The sequence below is a fragment of the Magallana gigas genome, chromosome 1, assembly GCF_963853765.1.
Source record: "Magallana gigas chromosome 1, xbMagGiga1.1, whole genome shotgun sequence".
NCBI classification, from domain to species: Eukaryota; Metazoa; Mollusca; class Bivalvia; order Ostreida; family Ostreidae; genus Magallana; species Magallana gigas.
Window position 1 is genome coordinate 75630983 of NC_088853.1, and position 12295 is coordinate 75643277.

Genomic DNA, 12295 nt, shown 5'->3' on the forward strand with positions numbered 1-12295 from the left:
CAGTATATATTATATCCATTTATTGTTTACAAGAAAAATGAATCTTTTTTACAGATTAATTATACACGAGGAACGGAAGACCTTGGTGTTGCTATAGCAGATTTACTTAAAGTTTTCAGGACTGATAATCAATAATATCTCGAGGCGTTTTTTTTTCATTTTTTCAAAATTCATTTCCTATCGTCCGATTCCTGTCCCACGACAAAAAGTTTGTAACATCGAGATCTCTTGAGCAACCAGACTTTGTTGGATGATAGACCAATGGTAGTAGATGAGTTTAAACTATTTTGTTTTGTTCGTCGTAACTTCCGGCGTGACCGGAAGCACTTCAAAATTATTTTAGTGATGCATTTAATATATTTCTCACAGAATTGAAATATAAGTATAAATTCTTACATGTGTCATCTATGTTAAGTAAATAACAACCTTCTACTTCCGGTGAGATATCTCAAATATCTGAGGTAGTCTTTTTTAAACAAATGTTGTAACAGCGAGATCTCAGAAACTGTAAGTGACCAAGACATGAAACTTAAATCGATGATAGATATTTGATAGAAGATGTGTTTAACTGCTTTCGTTTTGTCAACCGTCATTTCCGGTCCTCACCGAAAGAGTTCAAACAAATCAAGTTGTTTATAAGTTTAACTGTTTTTCTTTGAACATTTTAGTGAAATTGTTAAGCAATAAAGAAATGTTGTCAAATGTTAAAAAAGAGTAACTTTTATTTTCATTGAACACTTCTGTTTGTTCGGTGACAAAAAATCTCGACTTCACGAGATTTTAAAGATGATAACGACTTTGAACAAGTAAATTTTGTAGGATATGCCCTAAATATTTAGACTACTCTGTTTTGATCTGCGTTATTTCCGGTCGTCACGGAAATACTTTAAAAATTAAATTGAGAATGTGTTTCATTTTGTCGACCGTAACTTCCGGTTTTCACTGCAAGATTTGAAACAATTTAAGATGGTAAAATATATTTAGTTTAAATTGATTTCCTTACTGTTTTAATTAGCCTAATAAACAAGAATGTAAGTTAGGTAGATTTCCAAGAAATACATGTCTTTCATTTTCATTGAGCACTTCCTTTCGTCCATTTCCGGTCCCCAAGAAAAAATCCTTCTCTCAACAAAATCTCAAAATTGGCAAAGATTTAAACAACCAAATATTTTAGAAAGATATACTGTTCTATTTGGAAAGCTGTGTGTGGTGAAGAAACAAAACATTGGTTTGAAGATGTGTCATTTTCACAACCCTCACTTCTGGTTCTTACAGGTACCGTAAAAACAAAACAAGTTTGCTATAAAAATAACCGTTTTTCGTTCACTGTTTTAGTTTGCCTGATAAACTGTATAGTGGATTAGTTAAATGTATTAGAGTAAAAGTCTTTTAATTCAATTAAGCTTTTCCTGTTCCTCACAGTCAGCTGACTGAAATATCAATTTGGTTGCAAGGCATCAAGAAAATAAAACAGTTCTTGGATTAATAAAATTATTTTATTCAGCAATACACAATTTGTTTGACTATATGACAATAGTTGTTAAACAATATATTGGGCAATTCTGTATGAAAAAAAAATCATACATTCGAAACAAAAAGTATAAATGAAACCAATGAAAAATAACAATATCATGATGACATAGTTAATCTAACAATTGAATATGTCGTGAAGTTTTTCAAAGACAATAACCCTGCATATTTTGAAATTGTATACCTTCACTTATGTGTTATATGATTATTTCAAAGAGATTGGTTACATGCATTTATGAGCTGCCCACTGACACGGTCTTTATATCAATGTACATTGTCCACAAACATAAACAAGCAATGGACAAACATGTTTTTTTCATTATGAGTATTCTGATTTTAAAAAGATTCAATGTCCAACACTTTAACAAAATAACCATTTATGTTATTGTAAATTGGTGTTTCAGTGTGACCCAAAATATATTCCTGAAACGTGATAGTTCTACAACAATACACATCAACTAACAAAGTAATTAGTGACGGATTCTGTTTTTGTTCCTGAGAGTGTTTCCAAGTGAAAAATGATAATTTGTCAATGAAGATATCTTAAAGACCCATTTAATGATCGTACGGTTACTGAAAAAGTAGGTGTTATTTACCTGGAGTGACCATGGTCCGTCGGGGCGCTAATTGCTATACACAATGACATACGCAGAACGTAAAAATATTGGAACTATACCAGTTGTGTATAATCCAATTACAAATAAATTCATTTTATCTGAATATTTCTCTTGATTTGACCTAGAATTTATTTGAATAAAAATTACGATTATAATTTTAGTCCCCTGGACTGTCATCACTATGTACCCTAGAACTCTTAAAAAATAAATTTTCTTATTTTCATATCATCTCTTAAGTTTTTTAACAGGCTGATACATAAATTGGTGCAATGTTATTCTGTTTAGATTCTAAACAAATCCTCCAAATGTGATGGAAGCAATTACTTGAGACAGACTAGGGATAATGTTTAAAGATAACATATACAATGCATACTTTTGCATAATTGTGTATGTAATCTATAGTATCCAACATTATTGCGTTAATTCACGTACTTAAATTGTCAATGAAGAATACAATTATATGTACATGTATAATGACAAAGTTATAGATTAATAAATTCAAATACACATGTCACAAAATGCAACGCACTTTTCTTACTCAAGTAAGTACGTTTTTTTTCTACTTAATATATTTAAACAATGCAAGAAAGCAAAGGGATAAATACAATTTTCTTAAAATATCATAATGATAATGATTAAAAAGTATGACCTTCTTTCATTTTTCATTAATAAGAGCATATGGACACATATCTAGCTAACACATTATCTTTACATCATCACCTTATATAATAACACCAAATTATTTTGAATGAATAAACTGGTTGAAGACAAAAACAGTATAATTCATCTACACCAATATTATAAATTACAAAAAAACATAAAAACAAAACACACAAAGGAAAACTGAATCTATACTTGAATATGCACATCTACACATTATGTCCTTATTAGGTAATTTCATGAAAGAATGTTAAGGGTCTCTTGCAGGAGTTGCAATAATAAGACAAGAGACCCATGGGCCACATTGCTCACCTAATGAACAACAACTTCAGCTTAAGGTTCTCCGATCCTCAGCCTCAAAGTATTTTTTTCATCATTAGAATGATATTTTTCCTTCAACCTTAATAAATGAAATGATAAAAAATGAATTTTTTAGAGAGTGTCAATGGATTTTACAAAGTTATTGTAAATTTGCCTACGATGGATATAATGGAATAAAGAAACAAGTTGAGTTAAAAAAAACATTCCGGTGCATCGATTGGCTCGAACTCTATACCAAGATGTATATAAGTGGGAGTGCTCCGTGGCTCCGCTACGCCAAGCATGCAGTTGTGTAACTAATGGTTATACTAGCAGTAGTATACTAAACTAAAATTGTCTTTATGTATACAAGTCAGATTTATGGTACGAATAAAAGAAATCCGGATACTTTAGAGTTATAACTTTGCTGATGATCAGAGATCGTTAATGGAGTCATGATACAAACTATCTGGACAATGTACAGTGTAGATCCTGTAAAAATGAAATCCAACTTCGAATCTACACTACCTGAAAATGCTTCCTCACAAGTTTCAGTTTTCCTGCCTGATTAATTTCTGAGAATTTTTTAAAAGATTTACTCTATATATAATCTATGTAAAACTTCGCCCCCCCCCCCAATTGTGGCCCCATCCTACCACTAGGGATCATGATTTTTACAACTTTGAATGTACACTACATGAGGATGCTTCCACACAAGTTTCAGCTTTCCTGGCTGATTAGTTAATGAAGAAGATTTACTCTATACATTCTAATGTAAAAATTTGCCCCTCCTCCCCCTATAGTGGCCCCATCCGACCACGAGGGGTCATAATTTTCACAACTTTCAATCTACACTACCTGAGGATGCTTCTAAACAAGTTTCAGCTTTCCTGGCTGGTTAGTTTATGAGAAGAAGATTTTTAAAGATTTCTCAAAAATTTCTAATTATCTCCCCTTGAAAAAAGGCCTGGCCCTTTGAACCGCCTTTGCCTAAGGGTGATTTGTGTCAAGTTTGGTTGAAATTGGACCAGTCGTTCTTGAGAAGATGTCGAAACTGTAAAAAGTTTACAGACGGACAGACAGACAGACGACACAAAATGTGATCAGAAAAGCTCACTTGAGTTTTTAGCTCAGGTGAGCTAAAAAGGACCAAAGACTGAATGATTGACAGGTAAAAATTATCATACCCTCCACAACTGATTATGCAAGGTATAAATATATGGAAAGGGCTACTTGTGATTTCTGTACATTTACAATCTAATCATATTTTTGTGTCAGAAAATATAACCATGCTTCACAAGCACAGCAATACCTACCTTTACTTTTCATGTAATAAATAAAAAGAGATGTTTCAATGAAAAATTAAATGTCATCATCAATATAGAAGTTTTAAATTAATATGCAGTCCAGTAATGCTTTTTCTTGGCTGTTATGTGAACATTAGGGTTCATAGCTCAGGCCCTAATTTTCATTCAGCAAAAAGGGACCCCTTGAATGAAAGCTCATCATATTGTCTCTCTCTTGTTAAAATTTGGTGATGTGAAATCAGATTCATTGTCTGGCAAATTGCGTCTGTATTGAAAAACTCTGAAAATGAAAGTAAAAGTCCTGGTAAGGGTGTACATCAAACAAATTAAATCCTTTACTTCAATACACTCTGCAAATATATTTTGGTTAATGGCACTATTTTGTTGTCTGACCGATTGTAAGAAGTGAAAAGCTGTCAATGTGACAGCAAACCAGGTTTTCTTTTATGTGAACTGTATGTCCATGTCACCCTGAATTAATAAACACTATACCTACTGTATCCAGAGAAATGGAGTACCCATACGCAATTGTTTGCCAAAAAATGACTAAGTTCAAAAGGTGGTATTTTTTCATAAATTATCAGAAATCTAAATCCCAGCAATATGCACACTTGTGATATATGAACAATTGATCTGCAAAACAACAACTTCCTATTGAAAAAAGTAGGAAAAGTTATCTGTACAATAGGGGTACACTATATGCAATGTTTTGCCAATAAATGACCAACTTCAAAAGCTGGTATTTATTTTCATAAATTATCAGAAATCAAAATCGTTGCAATATGAACACCACTGATATAGGTACACTTTAAAAAAGGGTCAAATAAAACCACGTGGTCCAAATTTAGATGACAATAACATTGCAGGGGTGATATATATACATGTAGCAAAATTTTAATATTTTGAGATGGTCTCCACTAAACATCAGACAGTACAATTTTGTATTTTTTATATGTTAGGTAGAAAATGATGTTACTTATGACATATTACTATGTGATGAAAATTGGTATAATAGTATTTTTTAATTTGCATCGAAATTTTGAAATCAGGTTTCAAAAAAAAAAAATCGAGGAGGTCAATTTTCTTAAAACTTTCCGAATAACTTCGAGTTTCTGTTAAATATATATGGCTCAAAAATAAAAAGTTTTGCAATTGTAGTTTTTGTGGGAAAAAAACCCCAAAACAAACAAACAAACAAGACAAAAAACAATAAAAAACCACAAATCGGTCTCATTAAATTAAATTTTTACATACTCCCGAATTTTTAAAAAACCTCAAGTTAGGCCACATAAAATTAATATTTAGATTCTCATCCTAATTTGCAAAAAATTATAGGGCGGGTGAGCGGATTTTTAAGATATTTTTTAAAAACCATCTTTTTCACCATTCATGTTCTGGAAAGAACAACAACTCTATTCTTTTTAAATTGCTAATGCTAATATATGTACACAAATCCACTTGTAATCTTTAAATTACATTTTATTTGAACTTAACTGTTAATGCATGAAGACATTTGTATCCTTCTGATAACAAACATGACTGGAATCAAACAGTAATCCACATGTTTAGGCAGCCATTAAAATGTTTTGAATTTCTTCTATACTGAGCCCATTTTTTTTTTTTCAAATGATTTTTTTTTTCAAAATGAAATAAAATGCAACGGGGCTGGCTAATTTCAGAGGGGTGGGCGTGAATGAGAATCTAAAAATTAATTGTGGCCTTAGGTATAAGCATATGTTAAGTATATGTTGCCTTGAAAATGTGTCAGGCGAACATCATGTGCAAGAATGCCTTCAGATACCATAAATAAAAATCATATCTAATTTCTGAATTTAGTATTAAGAGTAGAATCTCGTGGGTCAAATTCATGACATTATGCCAGACAAAACTTTTCTAAAGAAAACTTTTCCTGTCAAAAATTATTTAATGAAAAAAAAACAAGACTTTTGAGGCGTTTGAACACTAGCAATAACAATCCTGAGTATCACATTTTTAAAATACTAACCACTATGCAAACACAACTCCTAATGATATAAATAAATTTAGCCTTTTCTTGGAAAAATATAAATTTTGTGTCATAAAAGTATTTACCGTAAAAGTGTATCACTTTTTGATTGACCATAAAGTGTATATTTTTATGCTAAATTTGGTTAATATTAAGCTAAAACCCAGTAAGGTGAAAAAATGGTGTTTTTAGAAAATGACCCTTTTTGTCCACATTGGTGGGTAAATGGTATTTCAATAGCAAATCAAATATTTAATTTTTTTTTTTTACTTTTTGCAAATTGCTCAAATATTAAATATTAAACCGTTTGATGAAATATGGAAAAAAAAATTGTCATCATTGAAATTCATCTCCATTAAATTGTTGCACTACTACTGGCATTTGACTCACTTCATTTGCCCATATTCTTAAGTTATCTTTCACTGACAACTAAAGTAAGATTTCGTTACTTAAAGTATTAAACTCTGATTTCTTTATTAAAAATATTGAAATATTAAATGAATTTACTAGCAAGATGTATAAACATGTTGTGCAGATATGTATTAAATACAGAGAATACAATGTATATCATGAACTTTTCCTTTTAAATTAATTGCAAATACAGTTTCTGAAAGTCTCAGCAATTTGAAATGTAAATCAATTCATTATTCAAAATTTTTGTGACATTATTACCTTCAAATTGTAGATATTCTTCAGTTCTTCACTTTATGTACATTTCACATACTGTTAGGATTTCTGTAGGCATTGGATGTTGATGCAAATATAACCAGTGTCTCAGAAGAGATCTGTAAAAACAACAATGAAAACAATAACTACTGATATGTAATATAGTAGACACAGTATCAATTTGATTCTCATTATCTCATAAATTCAGCACTGCACTCTTATATATAAAAATCCACTTTACACAGATAATTAAACATCTCATCTGAATAATATATAATGTCATCTTTCACTATAGGTATTAAGTAAAAATTCTTTCAAATTGAAAAGGCAACATATTATTTTTTTTAATATTGAAGATTAGCTAATCTTGTGAAGACTATGGCTTACAAAAAAAACCAATGTATCTACCAGTAATCATATATCAATTAAATTCATTTTTCATCAGGCAAAAAAAAATCCCTAGTATAAAAAATGTGAACTCAAATCGATCTGAACCTTTTTTTATTTAGTTCTCACATGAATTTCAAGAGCTTCGTGATAACTGAAATACAATGACACTTTGTGTACACAGGTTTTTAGACGGTCAGTTACATATACATGATCTAATATTGTTCCACCCTCTGTTGTGTAAAAATGCACCATCTGCATAAATCCCATTGATTCTAAGAAACTCTGTATGGGTCCTTGCATTTTGGCATCCTCATTCATGTCACCTATAATAATCAAGTTGCAATAACGTCTCTTATAAAAATCCACCACTTTTTGTAACCTGTCAAGAAAATTTTTCACAGGCAGTAAACTTGGCCGGTAGAGTGTAATGATCGCAATGTCCTCCGGATGTATTTCTATAGTTATTCCCTCTATATTCTTGTATTCCAAAGCATTGATCAAGATTGTCTCCTTTGTTTTCTTTTTGTACACTCCAACTCCACCACCTTTTGCTTTTTTCAGTTTTGACATAAGATCTTCGCTATCATCATAACACTGCTGTCGAACAACATGGTGAAAATCAAAGCCTGAAATTTCAATATCTTGAACATCCTCCTCTTCTTTCAACCATGTTTCTGTTAAACAAACAAAATCAGCTTTCATTAATCTGTTGTCACAATTAATCTCCTGAAAGTGTCCTCTCAAACTCTGAACATTGAACAAAAGAATTGTTTTGTAATTTCCACATTTTGTCAGATTGCATATCCAGTCCTCATCTAAAATGTATCTCTCCATACTATTAAGAGCTAATTTTACATCTAAATCAGCATAAATTTTTCTCTGCAAGACACTTTCATCATTGGTCTCAATGAATAGACCATCTTTTGAAGTTACACGACTGATTGCTACATATGCTTGCCCAGGAGAAAAAGTGCGATCTAAATTGACAACAACACTCTTGGTAGTCATGCCTTGAACTTTATGTGCTGTACATGCCCATGAGAGTTTCAGTGGAAACTGATGTCTGACAATACTCTTTATATTTTTTTCATTTATCTCTTCTTCCACTCTTTTAATTGGGACCACATTCCCATTGGGTGTCATCTTCCCCTGGATTTTACCAATACTTGAACTATCAAAGATGACTTCAATTACTTCTACTGCATTTACAGGCTGTTTGCTTTTAAACACAAAATTTGAAATATATCCCATTGCACCATTTACTAGTCCATCCTCAACACTAACATTTCGCGTTAGCATTACTCTTGCATTCACGGCTAAAAGTAATAAAGCAGAGAGGCCATCAGCTCGGGTACTAGTTAACGGTTTATCACGTAAAGTTAATTTTCCTGTTGTCTTGTCTTTCTGATAATCATCCGCTTGCACTTCTATTAGTTCTTCACAATTACTATGCAACATTTTGAGATTGTATTCATTTGCTTCTTGGTTTGTAGAATAAACATGTAGAACATCATCCGGTCCTTCTCTAATGCATTCTTGAAGTGTTGTCAAAGCTTCCTCTGATATAAGTTCTTCAGACGTTCTAATGCGCAGTGAATTCAAAACAGTTGCAAATGCTTTATCCTCTCTTTGTCGCATTATTTCATCCAACTCAACAATTTTAAAAAAATCAAGCCAGTAATCAATTGGATATGAACCATTTTCTTTATACAACCTCTCATCTTTTCGTTGTTTGACTGGTGGAAGTTGATAAAAATCTCCTACTGCAATAACAGATACACCACCAAAGGGCTTTTTACATTTTTTGATTTGGACAAGTCGTTCATGAATGTAAAACAGTAGTCTTTTGTACACCATGGAAACCTCATCAATGACTAAAATCTGCAAATGCTCTAATCTTGTTCTTATTCCACATAAACTTTGTTCCTTCAGGGGTTGATATGGAATTGGTAAAGCTTTTGTTAAAGAAAAAACATGATGAATGGTATTTCCTCCAATATTGAATGCTGCTGTTCCTGTAAAAGCTGTCAGAATCACAGATATTGCATTTGGGGAAGGCAAAGTTTTTTCAAAGAGACGAGATGCTTCATAGTGTATTGTCTTTATGAGATGGCTTTTTCCTGTCCCTGCTCCTCCAGTTATAAAAATGTGCATAGGTTCTACAATCTCTCCAGACATTTTCTTAATACACCACTCATGAACAGCATAAAATATCTGCCTCTGTCTCTCATTCAGACTTCGCAGTAAGGGAAGCATCTCTTTTCTAGTGTTCTGAGTTTCTCTCAAATGATAAATAATGTCTTCAGAACCACTACTTTCAACTTCGTGTGTGACTTCTGATTCTGTATTCACCTGTTCCTTTGAGATTGATTTTTCATTCATACATTCTCTTCGGTTTAATTCTGATTCTGGACATAAATTTACCCATGCATCTTCTGGTTCGCCAAGCATTTCAAAAGCATCCTGAGCATTTTCAATATCATCCTCATTTTTTGAGAAGTAATTATGATTGCTATCCACAATGCTTTTCACTTTGTCTAAAATTTTGTTTGAATTTACTTTGACATATCCATTCTCATAAAAAGTCTGGTACAAATCAAATCCAGGTGGTTTCAACTGATTCAGATTGCAGTATGGAAGGAAAAGTTGTAGACGACACTGATAAAATTTTTCAGGTGCATTGTCTCGACTAAATCTTGGGTATCGTATAACAGCTGGCTTCCCTCTGCTTCTCTTTTGAATGTAACCCTTTCCATTTCTCAATTCATATACACCTTCCTTTTTGCCCTTTGGAATCTCAGATTTACTAAGTACTCTGTATTCTGAACAGAATTCAGCAAGACACATTTCATTGAAAAGATTTAATTGAGGTCGGTTTTCATACCTTTCCACAATATTTGTCATCCATAAACTGTTTTCTTCATCATCATCATCGTCCGCAATCACATCATTTTCACCAACTTTGACTTTCTTGTTTTTTGTTATTTGTTGAAGAGGCTTACTCAGTCGAGTTGGATTTTCTCCCACAGGAATGAAACTGACTTTTCTTGAACTCTCCTTCATTTTAAGATTACAGACCCTGTAAACTGCTTCCTGTGCACTCACTTCTCTGTGATTTAGATAAGCTGAACCTACTCTCTTAATGGTGTCATGTGCACTCAAATTTCCTTCGGCTGCCTCTATTTTTGTTTGCTTTAGTAACATTCCCATTTCCCTTTCAGATTTTGAAATATACGATATAATATAGACTATGCAGCTGAAAGGGTCCAATACATATTGTATGTCCATGTTAGCATCCCAGCTTTTGAGGAGGCATGGATTGTATTGATTAGTCCACATTTCTGTTGGATTTCGTTTCAAAATACATGTAGTTTTAGAGGCCAATACTCTGTGTGCGTTTTCATATAAATCCTGTGATAGCTCTACATTGCTGAATATTTCCTCTGTTGTTCTACACGTATTAGCATCATCAGTTACTTCATTCCATACCTTCAACAAAATCTCCTTTGCCTGTGCACAACTTAATTCATTACTTGAATCATCCAAATTTTGTTCCAATTGTCTTGAAATGAATGAACGTTCAGATGGTGGTCTAGGGTAATTGAACCTACACTCTGTTCCTTTTTTTCTACATGATTTTGAGTGACTTTTGCTATGTTGTTGCACATCTAGTACAGTTTGTCTAAGTTCTTGGTCAGTGTCTTCTGATGGTAGAGCACATGTGATATACCTATCAATAAACTGACAAATACTCTCTTCACTGTCTTCATCTAATTTTGGGGCATTCTCAACCCAGTACAAGCAATGCATATGAGGAGAACCTCTCTGCTGAAACTCAACTCTTACAAAATAATCTACAATATCTCCGATTGGTTTTGCTGGGGACATTATTACATTTTTCTGGAAAACATGGAACCTATGTTCAAACATCCTTCCAACTGTAACAGGATTGCTTCTCAAAATTTCACTTTTCTCAGTCCAATCTAAATCGGAGGGATTTCTGTTGTCATTCATTTGTAGCATAATTGAACTCAATATTTCATTCCACCTGAATTCTGCAGCAGAAAAAGAACAGAACCATGTTGGAATTCCAAGTTGTCGAAGCATTGCAAAAAGATCTTTTTGTGCAGTTGACCAATATGCAGGTGTTCCTCTAATTGGTTGCATAAATCGCAGGGCTTCATCACTCCTGAGCAGTTTTGCAAGTACAACAGGATTTTGTAACATTTCTGTAGTGACTGGTATCCCTCCATCAAGTTTTGACACAGATTTGCGAATTGAAATTTGTGTTTTCTCAATGACCTGATTCAATTCAGATAGGTATTGACCAAAAAAAATGTAATTAGTATCCTTTGCAAATCTATTATCTGCATTCATCAACCTGTTGTTAAAATATCGAGAAAGTGTTATCCTTACATCTCGACTTTCATTCCATGAATATTTTCCAGTAGGAAATAAGTGAGGAAATGTCTTTGCTTCATTGCCCTCCTCTTGCAACATTCTTACTGGATTTTGTCCTTCACCTGGAGCTATATTATAAACATCGTCAAAGTAGTGATCTAGGACTTCTTGAGCAATATCAACAGGTTGTAAACAAGTATCTGTAGCAACTTCTTCAATTTCATTGTTCTGTTCTTCAACTATTTCTTCATTGTCAAAAGCTTCCGAATGCCTGAACAATGTACTTTGGTCATTATCGTTCTCCCATGTTGTGTTGATTTCAACATCATGATACCACTGATTGTTTTCTTTCAAATAATTGAGAGCTATTCTAATGTGATTTGGGTTTACGAACTGATATTCATAATATCCCTTGTAAG

At 32.6% G+C, this 12295-nt stretch overlaps 1 long non-coding RNA gene across 1 annotated transcript in view; it reads right to left on the minus strand.

Moving 5' to 3' along the window:
• Positions 1 to 1483: 1483 nt before the first annotated feature.
• LOC136272875 (uncharacterized) overlaps positions 1484 to 12295 on the minus strand; it is a 36129-nt gene continuing 25317 nt past the window's right edge. The window contains exons 2-3 of the long non-coding RNA XR_010710935.1: positions 7092 to 7204; positions 1484 to 4694 (exon numbers count right to left, since the gene is read on the minus strand). This is a non-coding gene — a long non-coding RNA (uncharacterized lncRNA). The remainder of the gene's footprint in view (positions 4695 to 7091; positions 7205 to 12295) is intronic.